The sequence below is a fragment of the Silurus meridionalis genome, chromosome 8 (assembly GCF_014805685.1).
Source record: "Silurus meridionalis isolate SWU-2019-XX chromosome 8, ASM1480568v1, whole genome shotgun sequence".
Lineage (NCBI taxonomy): Eukaryota > Metazoa > Chordata > Actinopteri > Siluriformes > Siluridae > Silurus > Silurus meridionalis.
The window spans coordinates 2,793,291-2,814,873 of NC_060891.1; the positions used below are offsets into that span (position 1 = coordinate 2,793,291).

General features: G+C 37.0%; 1 long non-coding RNA gene across 1 annotated transcript; it reads left to right on the plus strand.

Annotated features, from left to right (window-relative positions):
• Window positions 1-2,802: 2,802 nt before the first annotated feature.
• On the plus strand, window positions 2,803-20,992 carry LOC124390336. Its single transcript, XR_006926725.1, has 4 exons — window positions 2,803-2,905; window positions 4,003-4,158; window positions 20,584-20,675; window positions 20,896-20,992. It is a non-coding gene; the product is annotated as an uncharacterized LOC124390336 (long non-coding RNA).
• The last annotated feature ends 591 nt before the right edge of the window (window positions 20,993-21,583 follow it).

The following is a 21,583-nucleotide window of genomic DNA, read 5'->3' on the forward strand; positions in this document are numbered from 1 at the left end:
TGTATAATAAGGTAAAAAAATAACCTATGTGTAGTATTATGTTCTAGAAGATATTCTGTATAAAAAAGAAACCATAGCCTTACTGCAAATCAATGTGGAGGTGATCGATTTACGTAAACAGTACAGTATTACAGCAATCAACTGTGTGTACAACTGGAGTAATATATTTGGCAGAAATTTGCCAAGAGGTAATAAATAAATAAGTAAACAAATATGCAAATGAATAAATATTTAAAAAATATTATTATTCTTTAAAATATTAATTTTAGGTTATTGATTGTAATGCTTTGAATATTATTATTTAGAAAAAAGGACAATTATACAACAATAAAATAAAATGAAGAGATTTTTAATATTTTTTATTTTTAATAAAAATATTTATTTATATATTTATTTATGTTTTTTTTTTTTATTTAACTATTTTATTTATCTGTTGATTTGTTACATGGGCTGCCTTCATTTTAGGCCACTAGTCCAAGGTGCTTGGACCCCTAACATCAAAATATAGTTCTCACTATTTAGGAGTGCTTTCAAAAAGTGTTTCCAGATGTTTCTTGAGCGGTACAGAAAATTTGCAGAATTTTCGAAACCATATAATCATATAAACATGAAATTTGTTTTTGAAGCCAAGCCCGGATTTTATAGAATTTTTTATTTTGTGTATTGGTGTCATTGTTTCAATTATGACAAATGATGAAAAAAACCTAATCCAGTGTGAAATCTTGATCCTGATCTCCAAATGCACTGCTTTAAAGACCAAAGTCATTTTTCATCAGAAAATAAACAAAATCCGAACATGTCACTCCTGACTCTATCCACAATTACACTTTGCTCAGTCCACAAAAACTGACGAACAAATGCGATTTGTGTGTTCCCACTAGAGAAGTGGCTCACTTATAACTCAATTGTGACTACTTCACATCGTAGAGCTTAATAAATGAAAACGGTACGACGAATACGGCAGCAGATTTAGCATCCTAACATAATCATTACGCCACGGCACGCCAAAGAAATGACTTATTGTAAGCGAGTTTCAGACCAGGAAGCGTCCTTTCCTCGGCTCACGGGTCAAAGAGTCTGTTTCTTGCTTATTCCTCACGCCTACCTACCATCTCTCGGAAAGCTTCATTACTCAACGAATTAGCATTCAGTCACAGCGACACACATGCGTGCACAAACACTGCAGTTCGGTCTGCAGATTATTTTTTAACGCTTCTTTCATCTGATTTATATTAGGAACTCATCTGTTAGATAATCCTGATGCCATCACAGCTTCCTTTCTGTAGCTGCTGTGCTCTGAATGCCATTCGATCGCTGCCATGAAAAACAAGAGGCAGCGTTTTTTCCCCAAAAAGTAAATAACAATAAAACAGGAAAAGGATAAGGTGTGGAATAAATGGCAACACCAGAGCCTGGAAGTCATCTTTTATTTATTTGAAAGACAAAATATGTGGGAGAAAAAAAATGTATATTAATTTGGGTAAATAATATATATATATATATATATATATATATATATATATATATATATATATATATATATATATATATATATATATGTAGCACCAAAGAAACTGGTTTAACACCAAACTCACACACTGGTAGGTTAAAGAATACACCAACATGCTAGCTTTCGAGATGCAATTTGGATGTTGTAGCATGTTCACTTGACCTAGGAGACCCAAACCTGTTCCAGCATGACAACTCCAGCTCCATGAAGATCTGCTTCACATGGGTTGAAGTGGAAGATCTCCTGCTGTAGAGCTCTGACCTCAACCCCTATTGAACGCCTACTACTGAATGCTTTCTCACGTCACCCACGTCAGGACTTGACTTTACTAACACAATCTCGAATATCTAGTGGAACATCTTCCCAGAAGAGTGGAGAATATTATAACAGGAAATAGGGACAAAATGTGGAATGAGATGTTCAAAATACACATACCAGCCTTATGATCAGGTGTCCTTAAACATCTGCCCATATAGTTTATGTACACATAAGAGTTTTATTCTTATTAAATATTTGTATGCAAAATAAAATGCGAAACCATACCGGTTTCCTAAAACTCACCGAGAGGTAGCAGTACCTTATTTTTTTGCCTGTCACCTCCGATATCATGACGACTGAGCAACACGCATTTATAAAAAGACACAAATTTTTCGGTTGTGCTTCAGAGTGGAACGCTGCGAAACTATTTGAGCCGGCCAAGTCAGATTGGTAGGATTTTCACATTTCCATAAAGCAATGGTTTTCGTTCTCTGTGCCAGAAGCAGCTCGGAGGTAAAAGCATGCCAGATGCTGAAGCTGAGTTCAATTGCATCAGGCTGTCTGCTTGGCCGTGTTTTAAAAACCAATAACGTGCCAATTTCACATATCTGATTAATGTGCGTGATTTTTTTTTTCCCCCTTTGACGGTAAACATGATTTCTGAATTGCAAGCTGATAAACACTTTTTGTAAAACTGCAAGCTTCCATTGGATTTTTTGTTTTTATATAAAAGGTGTGATATATTCATCTGACACCAATTCACCCTCACCCCCACACCGCCCAATACACACACCGAGACACAGATGAGCGTGAGCACTGTAGATTCCCCAAGGACAGTGATAAAGAAGTTAGAGAAGTTTAAAGGGCTTCTTTTTTTCATCGCGTTTTTCCTAGCGTGGCTTTCGGCATGAAAGTAATCTCATCTGCCTGGATAATCATTTGAGCTTCTGTCAGCCAGGAAATAACCCCGTGACCCGCCTGAGATTAACATCACCTTGAATTATTAATTTCCCTCCTTTTTTCAAAGGCCCGGCTCCGGAGGCGGCTCTTGAACGTCAGCCAGGGTGTTTGGACTGTCGCTGAGTCTGGGTCAACAGGCCGCTCGTCTTCGGCGATGAAAAAGATCATCGCATTCGAGTAAGGAGCCGAAACAGTAGGAGTCCGAGCTGCAGGCAAGATCAGAATACTTGCACGTAATTGCCCCGCTCTATTGTAAGATAATAAGCAACATAAAAGTCATCGATGATTCACTTTTATTGACTAATTAAAAGCTAGTTGTAAACAGAAACTTGCGTGGAAATCAATAAGCAGACAATCAAAAAAATTACGGAAAAATTATAAGAATATATTAACAATTTAATGCTTATGTTGTCATATGAAAGTCTGTACGCGTAGGTTAGTGCTCATAGAGCTGCTTAAGACCTACATACAGCCTACATAAAACTTTCATTATAAGTGACATTTAACCATGAATTGGTTGTCATGGAGACGGCTTTGCCAAGCCTGGTATAATACCAGGGTCATTAGTGTAGCACTTTGATGCTCATAATTTCTTATAAATAAGTACTTCATACATGCACGGTCATATGTTTTATATAGTCGAAGCAGCATCTAGTATAATATATATATATGTATATGTATATGTATAATGTATATACATGATGTGTGATGATTATGAACATGTGAGATTTGAATGATCTTTGTAAAGTCTCCTACAAGTAATAAGTAAAAGTACAAGAAATTGTTATAGAAATGTACAAAAAAACATTAATAAACAAAAATAAATAAATAAAAATAAAATAATTCAACTAACCTTGCTAAAGCACCACATGAAGGGATTCTTCACATATATAAATGTCTTTGTATAAATATTTTTTATTATGTTAAATATATACAAAAATTAATTACATATAAAAAAAGACAATCTAATAATTAATCTTAAATTTGCCATTTAATTTTTTATTTTTTTCTCATTTAGATTGACTTATATCTTCAGAGATCAGAATATTCACACTCATGCTGTTACAGCGTAAAGCTTCGGCTCTGTCTGTGCTGGAATTTTAACCAAAAGCAGATTTTATAATCTTTGTAAATGTTTATGCAGGTACACGCTATTGAAATGAAATCTTTCTAAATGTTTGAGGCTTTCGTATTCGAGACCAACCTTGCTTATTAAATCCAACCTTCATGTTACGTGGTCTGTTTGTCGAACCCGTTTTTTTGCCTCTGTTCAGGCTGCTGGCATTAATATGACTGCCGTTCATCTGTCTAATGTGAAGTCGCTCCTCTTTGCCAAATGAGCAAGCTCATCTCAGCATTTCCTGTTTCCTGCCCTCTCCTCTCCAAATGCAAGGACATGCACAGTTTAAAGTCACTGGAGCACTACAGCGGTAATTGTATGTTATAAAATGTACTTTATGCATGTAGGGTAATAAGCTGGCAGGATATTTCCTGTAATATACTTATAGGCTTTTAAAATGTGTGTTTACACACACTATGCTAGTTATTCAGTTAAGTACCAGAGGACTAAGGGCCTTGTTCAAGGACCCAGAAATGGTAACTTGGTGGTGCTGGGATTTGAACCCATGCCCTTCCAATCACAAGTCCAACATATTATCCACTGAGCTACCACTTCCAAAAGTCATACAAATGAATGTAAAAATGTATCAGTGAAGTGTAATTCTTTACCCTCCATGACAAGTGACAACATAAGTCAGTTGACATAAAGCTGACATAAACCCTGCTTCTGAGAATATTGACATACAATCGCATTATAACACTTTCTAAACTGATGTTGTGAGACATGACATATTACCTGCCACTATCAACAAAAAGCCTCATTTGCATTATGTCAGCTTGACATGTTTTCATCTTTTGGAATAAGCCTTTTAAATATTTTCTTAGCTTTATGTCAGTTGTTATGAAGGTCAATGAGCACTATTGTAGCAACACAATGTGTTACTGCAAGGTTATGTGAGCTTGACATATACATACATACATAATATATATATTTATATATTAGGTTTATGTCAGTATTGTGTCGGTGTCTCTTTTTGAACACCATCACCAATTAATAATGTGTTTTGTGATTTTTTTTACTTCATCTAAGATGAAAAATGGGCTGCTGACGCGATGGCATTTTTTAAATTGATGTTATTTAATCTGCAATTTTTGATTAATTTCTTGCTGTCCTTTTAACGTAAACTAATGAACACAGACGGTGTGCAAAAGACACAGAATGATGACGAGCCAAACGGCAAGGCTCTCCTCTTGCGCTTCATTGAAAACTGAAAAGACGGAGAAAAAAAATATAATAAAATAAACCAAAAAGCCTGGAAATTTTGGCAGAAAAAAAAATGTCCGTTTCTCGAGTCAGGTCACACCCGTGAATGAAAAGTCCATCAAGAGGGATTAGAGTTGGCTAATATATTCACAGATTATTATTCTGTCTGAAAACCCCGGAGTGAAGCAGTACGGGGGAAATGTGTGCGAATATTAAGCCAATAATGACTGGAACATTTTTTGTTTGAATGTCAGGTCATCTCTTCATCAAATGACTCAGCTGAAAGAGAGATAGAAGGACTGGGGGAAAAAAGAGCATGAGAGAAAATGAAAACAGTAGTGAATTAAGGATCATTTGACATGGCAATGATTGTACGGCTTAATGAAACACTTTAACGTTTCAACCGAAATGAATATAAAATGATCGAAAATCCAGCGAACCTGTCCAGCCATGTGCATGTGATCTGATGCCATAGAGTCTGTCTTGAGACGTAACCGAAGACTAACAGCATCTTCTGTCTAAGAATCAAATCGTGCTCTCTATAGAGGTCATTAGACATCATAGAAAAAGCCGAAATGGAGTTTTTGTGTAAGAATTTCTGCAAATAAACAGGCGGCGTTTCCCCACCGAGGTCGCCGAACCCTGCAGTTCTTAAGGTCAAGATCAGTTGATGGTGGTTTTATTTTCAGTCAGTCAGATGGAAACTCAGATGGCGGTGTCATCTCGGGCAGGGTTCGACCTCGGCCATCGCTCTTCTTTCGTGCTTGAAGCCACTAGTACTTTATCACAGGCAATAATGGTTGAATTGATTGAAAAAAAAAATTTTTTTGAGTAAAACACGTCTCAGATCCGTCTCACAAACCTCACACCTGCTCTTTCTTTTACAGTGATCTCATATCCGATAGAAAACACTCAACGGTGAACTGTTGAGAGGAAAACCGTCTCGTCTTGGCTAGTGTGAATCCCTTGATTTGGTCAATTTGTCTATACCATTTTCCTTCATTAATCTATGACGTCATGGTCATGTGTGGCGCATCACACATACCTAGTTTTCCTACGCCTAGAAACAGTGCTGTTCTGACCAACTGGGATTCATATTTCAACTCATTTCAGAGTTAAAGTGATTCAGCACTGCCTCTCGCTACACTAAACGTGCGATCCATCTCAGGGACGTGCACGGAGCTTTACGCGGATTTACCCCGTACATGTATTAAGCAGCTTAATATTCCAGCACAGGCCACAGTTAAACAGGCGTTATTAGATCTGACTGAATGATAATGAAAGTGCTAATGCAATGACACGCAGGTTCGAGCGACGCGAAAGGTTAAGGCCGGGGCAAATTTTTAATCAGCCTCAAATGTCAAGAGGCGAACCTGGAGTGCAGATGCGTATCCGGGAATTAGTATGCGACCCGGCTAAACAAGGCCGTTTAAGGGAGTTGCGGGAAGACAGCCTTCATCAACTTTCCTTCGAGAAAAAAATCAAGACGGAGCACGAGTTGCTATCAAGAGCATATATAGAGCAGCGACTTCTTTCACGCTGATAAAATACGCGTCGTGCTAAGCCTGGGCCGTAATTACAAAGCCGTGATTGGCTGGTGATTACAGAAACTTGAGATGTGTGGTGCTTTATGCGAGCTCATATTCCCCCGCAAAGACATTATTGCCTCCATGGAACGAAAGCGAAGTTCTTACATAAGCGACTGTAAGTATAACGGAAATAATGAATGGAATTGGATTATGGTTTAATCAAGCCACACACTCTGAACTTGTGTGTGTTACGAAATAATTATTAAGTCACTGTGGCTGAATTCCGAAACACAGCCATGAAAAATCACAAGACACCTCCTTTGACTGATTAAAACAATATTTACTACATTGACACAAGTTTGTGGACACCGACGCATAACATTGGTATGCACTTTTTGAAGATCCCATTCCACATTTAGTCCCCATTTGCTGTTATACAGTAATAATCCTTACTCTTCTGGGAAGATGTTCAACTAGATTTTGGGGTGATAGTTAAATTTGTGCTTAATCAACCAAAGGTTGTTAGTAAAGTCAGGTACTGATGTAAGTGAGGTGAGGAGCCCTGGGGTGCAGCATTCACATGCATTCCAATGCATTCCCATTCCTATAGCAGGCCACTCAGGATCTTCCACTTTAACCCATGTTAAGGATATCTTCATGGAGCTGGCTTGGTGCACAAAGCATTGTAATGGAAAATGTAATCTACGGCATCCGAAGGCAAATTCAAATAGAAATTTTATTTGTCACATATACATTCATACAGAGTACGACATGTAGTGAAACTGTCCAACATGTAAACATGAAAATAACTGTCCAACATGTAAACATGAAAAATAGAAAATAAAATAAAGTATAAAGTCAAGTATAAAAATATATTAAAAGTATAATTATAACTAAAATGTATGAAAATAAGGTTATGAATAATATAATATATATATAAAATAACAAAATAATTGTGCAACGGAGGAAAAGTGAGACGGAGCGCAAAATCCAGGTACTATTCATGTGTGTACAGTGAGTACAGCAGAGGCCTCAGCACACAACCCTGAGGAGCTCCAGTGCTGAGGGTGAGGAAGGATGAGGTGTGTTTGCCCACCTGGTGTGTCTGTCAGCAAGTTGGAGATCCATTGACACGGGTGGGCTGAGTCCCAGGACCTCCACCTTAAAGGTGAGTGTGGAGGGAATTATGGTGTTAAACGCTGACCTGTATTCCACACACAGCATTTTCACATACTGCATTTGCATAATTCTTACTGAAGTTATAAATTTCACATATTTTTGACTTTCACAAGACTTTAGATTGCTCCTCTTGCAAATGAGATAAAACATTTCAACACAGTCTCACATTTCTCCTTGTGTAGCCTCATCTTAGGAAACACAAACCCAGAAAAATATTTTTTATTTTATTTTTCACATCAATTTCAAATAAAAACATAATTTCTCTCAGCAGGTCTCCACGACCCATCGTTTGCGTAATTTTCCTTGGCCTTTCCTTGACATTCATTGCAATATTTAGCAGCTGGAGAATCTTGGAAGTTCTTCAACATTCTTTCTGCAATTGAAATGAATCTACATCAAGCATTAGAGAGCACATTCTGGGCTACAATTAAAGGTATATATGTATGAGTAGGTTTCAAGGCCACCCAGCTCTGACAGAGACCCCTGATCTCGGTGTGAGCTGCTTTAGAAGCACTATTTCGGCGCATTCGGATCAAAACCCCATGGGCAGGTAATTAGGACAAGTTTTTGGACAGCACAGTTATCACATATTAACCTCTGAGAGAGAGGGCGTGCTGTGAGGAAGCCGTGGGAAATGTGACTCGTTACTGGGATGCCGAGTGCCAAAATAAAGCGTCTTTTAAAATACATACATCACTCGGAGTCAAGCGGCGGCAAAGTTTCGATCGCGCTCGTCATTAGCGAGGGCTTTTATTAATGCTAACGATAGATTTATGCGCCGCACACTTATCATCCCGGACGTGAATCAACCCAGATGTTGGGTTACGTTATGTTGCGTTATGATCATCCGTCTTGTTGCGCATTCATTTGCTGATCGTTCTTCAAGCCTCCAGCTGTATGTATTTATGACTTATTCCCGTGTTTTATTTCAGCCCTTACTTAAAACTGACACGATTTCGACTGGAGATTGTTCCTTATTCTCGTTTTCTTTTGCTGGGAAAAGAGAGAGAGAGACAGCGAGAGATATAGAAAGAAGAAAGATTTCAATAACTAATTAATTTCCAATAAGTGATTAATGGAAAGAAAAACAGCAACAACAAACACAATAATAATCTTCTTCTTTCAGCTACCCCTGTTAGGGATCTCCACAGCAGATCATCGGTCTTCATACCACCTTGTCCTCTACATCTGCCTCTTCAAACCCACCACCTGCATGTCTTTTATCACCACATCCATAAACCTCCTTCTTGGCCTCTTCTACTCATATACCCCATGTAACCAAACCATCTCAATCGTGCTTCTTTCACCTTTTCTCCAAAGCGTCCCACCCTCTAATAAACTCATTTCTAATCCTGTCCATCCTTGTCCACTCCCTCCTGTATTTTCCGTTACTAATAATATTAATATTAATAATACTAATAATAATCTATGCTGTTAAATAATTGGAAAGCGACTGACTATAAGAAAATAATCAATCAATCCTTTTATAATGTCTCGTCCTTTATTTTGTCATCAGTAATGTACTCCTAAAAATATACACCAGGCTTTTTATCCATTTACCTTTACATTTCACAAAAAAAAACGCTCGTTATAACATAACAGATAGAAACAGTTCCCCGCCATCTCTCCAAAAAACCCTGCAGATAGATAGATAGATAGATAGATAGATAGATAGATAGATAGATAGATAGATAGATAGATAGATAGATAGATAGATAGATAGATAGATAGATAGATAAGATATTAAATCAATGAAATCTCCACGAAATCTAGTGGAACATCTTCCTAGAAGAGTGGAGGGTTTTATAGCAGCAGATGGAAACTACATGAGGAATGGGGTTTTTAAGAAGGTGAATCACATTGTCAGGGGTCCACAAACCTTTGCCAATATGTAGTAGAGTAGTGTCGATATCTCAGGTTACTTTCAGAGTTCATATCCTTCCCGAGTGGGGAATAAAAAATATATGGAAGGAACTGCGTTTGATAAATGAGAGGCGAGATAAGCACGCCCAGCGGGTCTCCTCCAATAACCCACCCATCTAGGAGCAAGTGAACGAGTGCAGGAGGGAGCCTAAACCAAACACTCTTCTCTCTCACCATTTCCTCTTTTATCCAATAACTTGACATTCCTTGTAAATCAGAAAATAGTCCACAAGTTCAAACGGGACACCATAAATTCCAAAAAGAAAATCAAGAGGCACATCTGAAATATTGATAGCCATAATCCTCAGGTTGTTTTTTTTCTCAGCAGGGAGGAGTGCTCGCTCATTCCTTTGAAACCTTTCGCTTTAACAGAAGGCTGCGCTAAAAAAAGAAGAAAATGAAAGAGAAAACAAACCCACACCTCGATTTACAGCTTCGAAAGAACGGCAAGAAGCGCTTCGTCGCTAGCATTGTTAATTGATTATTAAAATAAAACAAATGCTGCCACACATTCGTCCGTGAGATTCGTTTAGTCTAATTAGCATAAACATTAGCAAAAAAACCCCCAAAAAACCTCACACTTACTGAAGGAGAACGGAGAGGTGTTTAGCCAATCATGCTAAGTAATTTGCATTTAGGCATAAAAGGAAAGACGTTTCCTGCTAATGTTGTTGCGGCAACAATGACATATTGTCTGCTGCTTTCGAATTTCGCTCATCTCCGGGACTTCTCGGCGAACGGCTATACTCTGCGACGCTATTATCGCCGGAAGAATCTTAATCCAGCTAATGTGCTTGCTGTCCCGCTCTCTGGCTGATCGCTCTATAGTGTTCTTCTTGATGAAGTCATTTTGGTGGAAATGTATTGTTACGGCATTTTCTCCGGCTTTGCACAAATCCAGATTTACATAAATCCAGACTCAATAATGAACAAACAGGAAGCCATTTTGTTTTTAAACAAAATATATGATAGATATTTTAAGATTGTTAGAAATTGTGCTGTCGGATTAGATTCTTAGTTTTACTTTGAAGTTGCCTCGGATATAATTCCAGATGAAATACAGTCTATGGACAAAAGTATTGGGACACTTGGTGAGACCTGCGATGTTGTATAGATTAGAGACAGTGGCATTGAGTAAAAGACTGGAGGTGGAGCTGGAGGTAGCAGAGCTGAAGATGTTAAGGTTTTCGTTGGGAGTGACAAGGATGGACAGGATTAGAAATGAGTTTATTAGAGGGACAGCGCATGTAGGACGTTTTAGTGAAAAGGTGAGGGAGGCGAGATTGAGATGGTTTGGACATGTGCAGAGGAGGGACATGAGTTATATTGGTAGAAGAATGCTGAGGATGGAGACACCAGGTAGGAGGAAAAGATGAAGGCCAAGGAAAGGTTCATGGATGTGGTGAGGGAAGACATGCAGGTAGTTGGTGTGAAAGAGGCAGATGTAGAGGACAGGGTGGTATGGAGACGGATGATCCGCTGTGGGGACCCCTAATGGGAGCAGCCGAAAGAAGAAGAATACTGTATATCACTTCCCCAAACTGTTACCACAAACTTGAAGGCACACAATTGTCACTTTACTTTAACTACAAGACCCAAACCTGTTCCAGCATGACAATGCTTCTGTGCACAAAGCCAACTCCATGAAGATCTCATGCTATAGAGCTCTGACTTCAACCCTAATTGAACACTTCTGGAATGAACTGGAACAACACCACAGGCCTCCTCACCTACATCAGTACCTGACCTTACTAACAATCTTGTGGCTGAATTAGCAAAAACCTCCACACTCCAAAATCTAGTGGAACATCTCTCCAGATAAATGAAGCTTATTATACCAGCAAATGAGGACTAAACGTGGAATGGAATGTTCAAAAAAAGTACATGCTATGACCATCTTATGCTCAGGTGTCCACAAAAACGTTTGTCCATACAGAGTACTTACACATGGGTTGTTAAACATTTGAAGAAAATGTATGACCTGTGTGTACTGTACTTCATGGAACAATCATTGCAATCGGAAGAGTGTTGTCAAGACCACCATATTTAAACCCAAACACTTGCCTTTGTACCTCAAAATGTTAGGGACAGAAAATGAAAAAAAAAAAGTGTGTGAAAGTTTGTGTATTTGCTTTCAAATGAACGTGATAAATATCCTAATGAGAAGATTCTTGTTCATTCTGATTAGTTTTATTAGGATTAATGGCTTCGATTAAATTAGCAAATTTGGGTTTTGTTTGATTTTTGCTACTTTTTTTTGTACTTTCCCTCTCAAACGAAATTACATTAAAACAATTCCTAGAATCACATGTATTCTATTAATCCAGTTAATGTGTGTAATTATTGCCTGCTCGGTTTTCTGTCTTGTTCATCAATCTTGATTTTTAGCCAATTTCGACGATCTTTCATTCTGCAGCGCTGTTCATTCAGTTAGCAGTCGATTTATGGGATTGTATTTCGCTTGTAAATTGTTTGCTATAAAATCGGTTGCCAAATAAACCAAATTTGTACATTTTTTTATTTCAGGTCTTATTGCTACATTCGTATACACGGTCCTGTCTACTATACGTCCATTTACACAGTGAATTATGAAATAATGTACATTGGACGATGTTTAGTAGAATTTTGCCTGTGGAGAATTTTGCCTGTGGAGATTTCAGCTACAGGGTGTTATAAAATTCAGTAAGGTTAGTAAAGTTAGTAAAGATCTTCCACCCACACCCATTAAAGTAGATCTTCATGGATCTGGGTTTGTCTGCACAGGGGGCTTTGCCATGCTGGAACAGGTTTGGGTCTCCAAATTCGAATAAAGGGTAAATTTCATGCGACCACATCCAGGGACACCCAATAGAATTGTGTGATTGTGTGCCAACTTTAAGTTGGAAATTTGGAGAAGAACCACATACAGTATGGCTGGAAATGTCCCTGTATTTTTGTCCAATCTAGGGTATCTGTTTAAATAGAGAACTGTAGAAATCTTAGGCTTTATTTTTTATAAAGTCCAGAGGTGACACTGAACTTGGTCGGATGCTAGATATTGGAAGAAGTTCCATCCAGGAGAAATTAGAACCTCATTTCCTGCAGAGACCAGCCATAAATGATTATAGGTAATAAATCCATGGCCTCGTTTCGTTTTCTTTCTCATAACCCAATGCACACTTCAGCCGTGACTCTTTAAAGATATATTCACACACACAAGGTCATATCCTTTTTTTTTTTTTTTTTTTTTTTTTATGTGGCACATCTATAAATGCTTTGACTTGAACGTCCAGGCTTCTGAATAGTCATCTTTGTTTCCCCCTGTAAAACTTTCACGTCAGAAGTGACTCGCTTAAAAGAAAAGTAATAAATACGCTGCTCATCCTAGTTGTCACCTTTTGTCTTTTCAGGATCACAGCAGGCTTCTACAGTCATGCTAATAATAGTGTTAGAGCTTATATGCACAATGTAATATCACTCTCATGGATCAGTGTAAGTGTTAACTCCAGTATTAACTCCAGCATGTTCTCCATTCTTTCCCCTTACAGGAGGTGCTTTTTACCAAACACATCCATTTTCGTTGCCCCCATTTCCAGCCCCTATGAGAGTTTTAATTAGCCGTATGATGGAACACGATCGTGAAGCGATTCATGAGTGCCACTAGGAATCGCTCGTTCACACTTAGAAAGCCGAGTGGGTCGCAGTCAAATGGACGTTCAGGACCCAAAAAATCCAAAATATAATGGAACAATCCCCTCCCAAAAAAAAGACTCATCAGGATAAAATTAAAATTTTGAAGTTTTTTTTTTTTACATGCAATGATTCACAACACAACTGAACATTAAATCTCAACATTTGTTTTCTTCTTTTTAAATATGAAACCAGGATCTACTAAACAGCTCATTAAATAGCTCAACATTTGCGATCATCATAGATCCAACACCAACTCCTCCATGCCAGAGCCTTCAAACACTCAATGAGGTTCAATGTTAAAACTCTACATAACACAAAGGTGGGATCCAAATGGCGTTGGTACGTCTCTAGATGGTTCAGGATGTTTGCGGGGTCGTCCTCTACCCCATAATTCCTAATCTTCATGAGGTGGGACTGGAGCTGGGGCAACCTCAGGATGCCTCGAGATGGGTAGAAAGAGAAGCAGTGGAGAGAAATTAGCATAGCTGCTGTTCATGATATTAACAAGCACAAGTTGATAATGTGCATGTGATCAGATGTTCTGGGGCACAAGGTTATGATGTGTGATATGTGTAGGACTCGCTAAAAAGATAAGTCTTTAATCTGCACTTAAAGTGGGAGAGTGTGTCTGAGCCCCAAACACTGTCAGGGAGACTATTCCAGAGTTTAGGAGCTAAATGTCAGAATGTTCTACCACCTTTAGGGGACTTTACTTTTCTATGAACTACTAGAAGTCCCGAGTTTTGAGATCTGAAAAAGTGTGATGGATTGTAGCATGTTAGAAGACTGGAGAGATACATGGGAGCAGAACCATTTAGTGTTTAGTAAGTAATTAGCAGTAGTTTGAAGTCGATTCAAAACTCAACAGGTAGCCAGTGTAGGGATGAGAAGATGGTGATATTTTCTCGACCTTGTGAGAACTCTGACTGCTGCATTCTGAACAAACTGTAGCTTGTTTATTAATGATGCAGGACATGTACCTAGTAATGAATTACAATAGTCCAGTCTGGAGGTCATGAACGCATGGAAGAGTTTCTCTGCATCAGATATTGACAACATTTTTGTTAATTTGGCAATATTTCTGAGGTGGAAGAAGGCTGTTTTTGTAACATGGATATGATTTTTAAAAGACAAGTTGGTGTCTAAAATAACTCCCAGGTCTTTTACTGTTGAACTAGTAGTTACAGAACATCCTTCTAAATGCAGGTTGAATTGCCGAAGCTTCTGTGTCCTTTTTTTTTTTTTTTTTTTTTTTTTTTTGGGTGTTGGGGGGGTGATGAGTAAAATCTCTGTCCTATCAAAATTAAATAATAGAAAGTTATGCATCATCCAAACTTTAATTCTTTAACACATTCAGTTAACCTGGTCAATTGAGATGTTTTGTGCGGTTTTGATTATATATATATATATATATATATATATATAGATAGATAGATAGATAGATAGAGAGAGAGAGAGAGAGAGAGAGAGAGAGAGAGAGAGAGAGAGAGATAGGAGATAGAGAGCGCACTCAGTATCATCAGCATAACAGTGGAAGCTAATCCTATGCCTTGTAATAATATTTCCTAAAGGTAACCATGTATGTTGTAAAAAACAGTGGTCCTAGAACTGAAACTTGTGGCACTCCATAATTTACTTGCATTAACCTGGATAGTTATCTATATACATCGACAAATAGTAACGATCAGACAGGTAGGATTTAAACCAGCTTAATGCCTGTCCCTTAATGCCGAGGTAATTCTGTAAGCGATCGAGGAGGAATTCATGATCTATAGTGTTGAATGCAGCACTAAGATCTAGCAAAACTAACAGAGATGAAGCCTTGGTCTGAAGGTAAAAACATTATTAATCTTGCATTTTTTTTGCCAATGCAAGATTTGATTGGATTCTAGAAAGTAAAAGGTGATCATGTGCTTTTTCCAAGACCCATAAATCCAGTCATCCAGATCATACCTGCTCATACTGAAATCACCAGGTGGCAAAACCTGCTCAGAGAAAAAGTTATGATTGGAAGGAAGGACAGAATTATTTACAATATAATTTCATGCCTGTAGTGAAATTGCAGATGTAGTAACCCACAAGCCACTGTGCTAAATTACGTGCACCTGATTCACAATTAGCACTTGTATTGTTTTAGCACCTCACGTTTGCACTTCTTTGTCTCTGGTTGCCAGTTGTTGCTCCTCATCATCATGCTAAGGTTATGGTTTCCTTTGTTTAGTTTTTTTGTTCTTTGTTTCTTTGTGTTCTTTTCTATTTGCATGTGATTCAAATGATCCACACTCACATTCACTTGCCAAAGACAAGACAAAGAGACCTGGAGAGACAACATCATTCGACTCCTGCAGGTGCGAAACTCTGAATCCAAACAACTTGACAACTTTACTTAAAAATATTCGCCTAATTAGCAAAATTAGCGGGTTATTAGTTTCTGCTAGCTACAATATTACTTATTTATTTATTTATTTTAATTCATTTATTTATAACTTTTGTCACGTCATGTCACATGACTTTTCACACCTAATTCACATTTGCACGTGTATTATTTACTCACGGTCCACTGGACTACTTTCTTTCGTTTGTTGTCTTTTCAAGGTTGTTCTGCTCAGACTTATATTTCCTGTTAGTTATTGTTTCAGTTTTTTGTCTTTCCTTTCTTTGTTTGGTCTCTTTGCATTTCAATTCAAGGTTGCAGCTGCATTCGCATCCGTGTCTTGGTTTTTTTCAAAACAACTATAACTTTCCTTCATTTTAAAGTTTGAAGGACCAATTTACTGAGTTGGCCAAATTAATTTTTTATTATTATTATAATTTCCAGCCATTTCTGGTTCCTCCCCAAACTGGTAAAACAAAATTAGAGGGACATAATTGTATAGAATGTTTTAAGATGCAGTAGTTTTAACTGTTTCCTTCACTTGAACTAGGAAACCCAAACCTGTTCCAGCATGATAATGTCCCTGTGCACAAATCCAGCAACAAAAAGAGATGATTTACATGAGTCCTCACCTCACCTACATCAGCACCTGACCTTACTAACACCCTTGTGGCTGAATGAAACTCCACAAATCTCCACAAAATCCAGTGAAACATCTTCCAAAAAAAATGGAGGTTATTATAACAGCAAATTGGGACTAAATATGAAATGGAATGTTTAGAACAAATATACAGATCTTATTCTCTGGTCTCCTTCAGTTCACTTTTAGTCCTAAGTCATTTTTGTTGTTGTTTTTGTAAGTAATAATTTTTCAGACAGAGAATTTTCAGACACATTGTGCCTGGTATTTAATAATGATTACTTAGAGTGATCCATGATCCATCATGTTTTCATAAAACAAAGTATACAAAAATTAAAACAATCATAACAAAAAAATCTATTAAAAATGAAGACTTTTGCACACCTGTATTGGGGATTTTCTGTCAATCTTTGTGGCAAATGTTCTAAAGCTGAGTCAGGTTGGAGATTTGAGGTACTTGACTAGTAACTACATTTTATAGTTTGGAATCGAGTGTTCTGTAAAACAATCATTTCCTCACGTCATGGTTTTCACCCTCCTGTGGATCAATGCTACAGTGATTATTGATTCCACTGAGGTCCAGAGTTTTTTTTTTTTTTTCTGACCTGCAGTGGCACCTTCCAGAGTGAAATTTGCTTATGCCTAATTAATTAGCTAACACTTGGACTCTCTCTCTCTCTCTCTCTCTCTCGTCAGGATCTTTTGAAGTTTTGAGTCAGCAGGAGCATCTACCTGATCAATTATTCATCCATGTTGCAGTAAAAATATGTATTTTTTCACCCTAGCAAAATGCTTTGCTGAACAATGAGCAGAAGCATAATACCGATTTGGATAACAAATACAGTTTGGAAAATTGCTGCTGGGAGAATCTATTACTGTAGTTTAGGTTGTCAGGATTGTGGACTACAGTTCCCATCAACCAGTGCACCCTCACGTGATAGATCACATGATCTTTTATACCTGAATCATCGTCTGGTGATCAGCATGTATTTAAGTCTCATCTTAATCAATTCTCATGCGAATCATTATATGATAATGATATGATAATTATATTTTTTTTTTTTTTTTTTAGGCCTGAACCGTCATCCACTTTAGGTTTCATCACATATAAACCAGGAACAAGAAACAAACCTCTCCATGTGAAAATATCTAATTTATATTCATTAGGTTGTCAATATACATTCTATTATTTCCAGTGTAATTTCCAAACAGTACACAACAGTTAAATACAGGAACTAGAATTCAATTTCAGTTGATAACAATCCAATCACATATTGGACACATTTCTGATCGCCTTCATCGAGATTGATGACTTTAGCAGGCAAGCAAGCATTTCTTCTCAGCAACAGAGCTCCTAATTGGTCCGAAAATCATTTATAGGGTTTGTGAAATAAATTAATAAACAAAAAATGGAATAAAATATAAATAAATAAATAAATAAATAAATAAATAAATAAATAAATAAATAGGCTTGGGATTCAGCAGATATTTTATGTACTTTTTTGGGGGATACTCTGTTTTTACTTTAATTTCCCATAGATTTATATATAAACTACAACTGCTGGAACTGTTTAAATCTTAATTCTACTTTTTAGTAAGAAGTCTTAGATCCAGTTTAAGAAGTCTTTTGGTTCAGTCTTGGGTCTGAAAGAGAGCGAGAGAGAGTATTTTTGTGTATTTTTAATTTTTTTGTTAGGATTCACACTTAGTCCTATTTAGCCTTTTTCATGGGTTTTTTTTTGCTGTTTTTTTTTAATGATTTGTTAAAAAAGAAAAAAAATTGACATTTAAATTGTGTTTTATTGTCTTAAAAATGCTATTAACAGCTGCTAATAAAATATTTTATATATATATATATATATATATATATATATATATATATATATATATATATATATATATATATATATATATATATATATATTATATATTTTCTCTAAATATATTTCCTGTTTGAAAAAACATAAACCTCAGGAATAACCATGACAATTGCTGTTTGTAAGTTAAAAAAAAAAAAAAAAAAAAAAAAAGAATAAGAAAATACAGGTTAATCATAAAAAAATAAAAAAAAAGCACAAAGATTTATTCGTTGGTAAAATGTTGTGAATTCTTAAAACCTTAATGAACTTCGGTCTCCTGGTATAAATATTAAAACTTGCACAATAAAAATAGTTCTGGAATTTTGCCAGTCATTTTTTTTCTATGAAAGTGTTGTTCATGTTGCTTGCTGTGGGGTTGATTTTACTTCATGAAGGTGTGAATGCAGGAGCTAATTATCTGCCGTGCTCTTAATAGGGGAAAAAAAGCAAAAAACAATAAAATTGTGTAACTCTTTTAGTTTAGAAAGTCAGAAACGTCTACCTCAAAGTCAAAATCATCATAAACAAAAAATCAGCAGCATTTCTACTAGATTTAGATTTTTTTGTTTTATTAATCAGATAACTGTTTTGAGGAGGTAAATATACGATATGGAAAATAGGATTGTCACACCTGATTTTTCCAGCCATATGTGGTTCTTCACCAAACTGTTGCCCTTCTGTCTGACAAAGCACATACCCATCAAAGTCTTCCCAGAACAGTGAAGCTTTTCATAACAGCAAATGTGAACTAAATGTAGAATGCAATGTTCAAAAACCACATACCAATCTTATATTCAAGTGTCCAAAAACTTTTATCAATATAACGTGTACATCACTAATCAGGTAAGTAGCTGTGTTGTTGCTAGAATTTTCGACTTCTACCTTCCAAGTACTTACAATATGTACTTGTATACTGCATGTGGTTTGTATCAGGAGTTACTGATAAATACGAATGAACAGGAATCGTTTTACTGCACTGTGTTCATCCCCTTAAATCAAAAAGTCTTCAGAAAAACATTTCTAAACTCCAGATGGAAAAAATCAGGACGAAGGTATTCCAGCATTCCTCAATGGCCAATTTGGTCAAAAAATATTCATAAGGCATGTTAAAGAAAAAAAAATGTAACCATTGCTAGAAATAGTCTTTTTTCTTTTTTTGCTGGGGGGTCACCTTGGGTTTGCTGTTTGTTTTCATTTTTTATATATTATATATAAAATATTTTGGTACTGTTTAGAGGATCATTTTTCCCCTTTATAACTTTTTACAATTGTTTAAACAAATTATTAAGAGGTGTGGGAATTTCCTTTACTTCCCTTGTTCCCAGGGGGCAAGGTATCGCCCAATCTTGGATTCTTGCTCTTCAATATATTTGAGTTTTTGACGTCGCATATTTAGGTGGACCCTTGACGCTTTTGCCCCACCAGACTGCAATTGTTCCCAAGGTTAGTTCGGGCATTCGAACGTGTGCCCCTGCCAGGGTTCCAAATGCTAAGTCCAACTCTATAATTAGCAAAATCAATGTGTTAACACACCTGGATAAATATGAAGTTATAACTTCAAGGAAGGCGACTAAGGAAAATTAAATACACAGAAACCAAATACCAGGCAAAAAAAAAGCTGTGATGTTCATATACATCTCTCTGTGATGGTCTTATATTTGGTACAGAAATGTGAGCAGAATTTCTCCACAGAAATGATTTCGCATGCAAAGAGAGAAACCGCTGATTTAGTTAAACACTAAATGAGTGAAATTATTAGACTGCTGTGAATTGATTTAACGTCATCTCATCTGGCGTCTGCCAATAATCTGCGATGTCATCCGCCGTGTTCGTCAGTCATCCAGGCAGATTCTGCACTGGATGTCATTTAGCTGCGTTTCAGCGCTGCTGTGCCATGCCTAACGCGCTCGCTTTCAGGGTAATGGGCTTCCTGTGCTGCAGAGTACTTCCATAACGACATGTAGGAACAAGAGCTCATGCACAGCATCGAACGTTGCTTCACTTTAGTAATGCGAGATATTCAAATACAGTCTGGCGTTAGAACTCGCTATGTGAGATTGTTCACCGTATGACATCTTTTTATTTACCACATTTTATGTAAACAAGACAAGCTCCTGTTAGAGTGGATCTTTTTTGTTTTCTTTCTGTTCAGGTACATATCTACACAACTTGGGTGGGATGGTAGATTGGTGGGTAAGTGGAAGTTTAGGTATGCAGGTGGGTGGCTGAGTAGGTGGCATGTGAGTGGTATAAGTAGGTAAATAGATAGACAGATCGAAGTTGCTAGAGTCACCTACTGCCAAAAGTTAAAAATAACATGTTACGATCTTTCTATTCTCATTATCTCTCCTCCTAGAAATTGTGTCCAATCTTCACCACATTTGGCTGATATCATCTGGATATCCTGGTGACCATTTGAGAAGATTAAACCATTCTCTTTGCTTTAAGGTACTATGATTGATTTTCTGTTATAGATTTTGCCCCCTAAAGGTTGTTTGTAGTATTAATTTTAATATATTTGAATTTCAATATAATTTGTACTGTTATGCTTTGATAAACCTAGATAGGTAAGTGTGTGTATATAAAATGTTCAGCATTAAAAGCTCTGGCCTTCAGCAACTAGATAAACTCTCTGTAACTCTGTTTCTCTTTTGCATGATCTTTAAAGAGACAAACCCTAATTTCCTGTCCAGATTTGAGTCATGTAAGAAAGCATGTAGATGAAGAGTCAGTGGAATAACGTTTCTGAGGATGGTCTGATCAGGTGAGTGTCAAAGAACAGAAAGAGACGCAAATAAAGTGCAGTCATTTCTCTTGCTCCTGGTAGACGTATACAACAAAAAATAAACCACTAAAAAAAGGAAACTGCTATCAGCCTGGTTGATTAAGTTGGTTAATGCTGTAGCCTTGGAAAGATTTGTTGTGGTTTGTGTCCTGAGTTGTATAATTGAAAGTGGTCATGTTCTTTATCAATAAGATCCTTCTTATCTTGTAAAAATGAACCCCTCTAAAATGCCAAAATGCTTGCTGAACTGTCAGCTCTGGTGGCTCAGTTGGTTAAACCACGTTCCATTGCGAGCATCGTGAACAGAGTTTGTGCTCTGGTTCAGGTAACAAAATGTTCTTTCACGGTGTATTTCTTTATCAATAGTTTCCCTCACAGTTTGAATAAACCAAAAGATAAACCCTCTAAAAAAAATGTTTTGACTTGCTGGGTTTGTGGTAAAGGCCTTGCCTCTGACCTCAGAGATTGCTGCTTTGAATCTGGCTTGTCCTCACACCTGCTGGTAAACAAAATGTGGCTGAACAAAGGGTGTGGTGGATGTGTGGATAGATGGTTGGTGAAAAATGGGTTT